The 3,092-nt window shown below is 36.2% G+C and overlaps 1 protein-coding gene across 1 annotated transcript in view; it reads right to left on the bottom strand.

Moving 5' to 3' along the window:
• The window catches only part of HMCN1 (hemicentin 1), a 543,624-nt gene that overhangs the window by 457,981 nt on the left and 82,551 nt on the right, over positions 1–3,092 (bottom strand).

The raw sequence follows: 3,092 nt of genomic DNA, 5'->3' as shown, positions 1-3,092 counted from the left end.
AAGAAAAAAAAAAAAAAAAAAAAAAGCCATTCTATTGGAACGCACTGTGTACCCTGCAGAGAGGGTAAATTTTATTGGGTTATACAATTTGAGTATTCTCAGTTTTTTCAACCCCTGATCCTGAAAAGTCTACAATTTAGTAGGAAGAAAAAAATGAACCAAATAAGTGCAAATAAGACTGTGTAAGATAAATTTAGCGCAAACCAAAGCCACAGGAGTCTAGAGAGTATCTCTTTCACCTGGGTCAATAAGCCTAGCAGTTACACACGTGGAGTTTGAAGGAGAGACAGCCTGTGCTCTAATCCTGCTCAACCACTTACTAGCTGCATGACCTTGAGCAATTTACTTAAACTTCTTTAGCCTCAGATTCCTCATCTTTAGAATTGGGGTTGTTAAGAGGATAAAACATACCAAAGCATAAGGCCCAGCACTCAGGACCCATGAGTTAATGATAATATCACTGTCATCATCTAAGTCACACAGCTAAGCACAGAAAAGTTTTACATCTACTCCCATTTCTATCAAAGATATGCTGTCAGTTCCCCCATAGAATGTTGTATATGGTGATTTAAATAAATAAACAAAAACCTACTTGCTGTTAGTTCTAGCTCACATGTCTGTAATAAAAAAAATAGATGAAGTAAGATATTATAAAGCAATAAAAATACAATAACATACTTGACTACACTATCAACGAGGTAATTTAATTACTTGTTTCTAGGAGTCTAGATTGCTTTAATTCTAAATTGAAAATGCTGCCTCTTGTTTAAATTTCAATTCTTAATTTAGAAATAAAAAGACTTAAGGAAACACACACAGGTCCTTTAGGTAGTTTATTTTTCTAGAATGGGATATTTTACTTCGCTTCTAACCTTCCGGCATTCAGTCCTGTGAACTGCTAGACAGACCTGAGTTGGATTTTGCCAAAACCACAAAGCCAAGAGATGGCACCTGGGAAGTTCATGACTAACTTTAACCTAAAAAATAAGCACCTTTGCCAGAAATCTGTAGTAAAATGAGGCAACATCAAAGTTGTAGTCAACTGAGGCAACAACAACAACAAAAATACCCATCAATACTTAGAGCTATGAAATTAGCATTAAACATCATTTACACTTTAAATTTCTAAGAGCATTTTTTTGTTGCCCACTCTTTCACACTATCCATGTTTGCCTTAGATATGACAGGAAGCTTGTGAAAATGTCAATATAAAGATTTTTAATTTTGATATTGACTATGGAATAAAAGAAAATGAACTACCTTTTCCCATAAAATGTCTCAACACAAGAACAGATTGTTTCCAAAAAATTTTTCTAATCACTCTTTTTTTAAGGGGGAAAAAATCTTTTAATGTCCAACAGAAGATAATGAAATAAGTGATGATCCATATGTAATATTTTAAATAATGTTTTGGAGTAATGTTAATTCCTTCTGGAAATACTCATCATGTATGTGTTGCGGAGGGGAAAGTACAATACAAAATAAATATCCCATATACTCTCCAACTGAAACAAAAAGGAAAGAGAGAACAGTGAAGGGAGGGGAGAGAAAGACAGGAGACAAATGAAATATGCCAAATTTTAACAGTGAGATTGTTAGAATTTTGCTGATTTTGTTGTTCTCTATACTTTTATAGTCTCCAACTTTTCTACACGGAACATATTTGGTTTCATAAGCAAACAAATGAAAAATCTTGAATCTGAAATATTATCTGGTAAATGGGATAATTCCTGCCCACTACACAGACATTTTCCATCAAGAAAAACACTACCAATTCTTAAAATTATGAAATCATAAATGAGGAAGCCCATATCTTCAGTTAAAATGTTATTTATTTTAGGTGTATTAACTCTTGCCGGGCAACAAATATTCCATTGAATCTTTGCCACTGAAACAGATTCGCCAATATGCTAATTTCAAACGTTAATCTAAGATAGATTTTTTTTTTTGAACCTAACCCTTTAGTTTAAAACACTTACTGGCTGCAGGAAAGCATTCCTAGATATTCTAATGGACTTAATCAAGTACGTTAATGCGGTTGTGTAAGGAAGGGTTTGATTTAATTTACACTGAACACTATCAAGTCCTTCAGGTTAATAAGAAAATGCTGACCAAGCAAGCAGAAGCTAGAATACTAGTTTTGATATGTTTGAAGCTCTACTTTCCTGGCACACGGAGAAAAAAACATAAAGCTTAATATACATTATCAAGTCCTTCAGGTTAATAAGAAAATGCTGACCAAGCAAGCAGAAGCTAGAATACTAGTTTTGATATGTTTGAAGCTCTACTTTCCTGGCACACGGAGAAAAAAACATAAAGCTTAATATACAGCAAAGCAATCAACAGGTAATAATTTCATATCCCAAGCCAGGACACACTATCTCTCATCCCCACAGAATCATCTCTGCCTGCTCAACTACTCCCCAGTTGCCTAGCCTCCTCCTTGGCTTTCCTGAGCCCTCCCCAATTTGGCCAAGCAGAAGGGGACCATGGGCAGGCCCTGCTAAGCATCTTCCTAGGCTCAGAAAATAAGATACAATCAGACTGGCCTCACAGCTCTCAGAAAAGCTGAAAATGCTGAGCCACACCAGGGCTGAAACTTACTTGTCACTCACACACACACACACACACACACACACACACACACAGAATATGACTGTCACCAGACTCTCACAAAACTAAATAATGAATTACATTCTAAAAAGTTGGTTTGGTTGCAAGAATTACATGTATCGACTCTGGGGAAACAAATTGCCCACCGCTGTCTGCAACTCAGTAGGGATTACAGTATGCTACCCTTAAGCTCGTTTATTACAACTATGCGTTTTTTACTAATACATGACAGAATATGAGTTTCCTATACCTTTCTATCCATAAGAAAGTTCATTTCTCTTAGATCAAACATATGTCAAATACCTAAGGACATACAGTTACTATAAATTTAAAAAGAGAGAAAACGAAACTTGAAGCTAACCTCAGAATTCCTCTCGATGTACTTATCTTTAGTTAAATTATGCCAGAGAGGGCTTGTGGCGCAGTGCAGTGGTTGAGAGTCCGCCTGCCGATGCAGGGGACACCGGCTCGCGGCCCGG

Source organism: Lipotes vexillifer, unplaced genomic scaffold (assembly GCF_000442215.2).
Source record: "Lipotes vexillifer unplaced genomic scaffold, Lipotes_vexillifer_v1.1 scaffold343, whole genome shotgun sequence".
NCBI lineage: Eukaryota > Metazoa > Chordata > Mammalia > Artiodactyla > Lipotidae > Lipotes > Lipotes vexillifer.
This window is presented reverse-complemented; position numbering and strand designations above follow the sequence as displayed.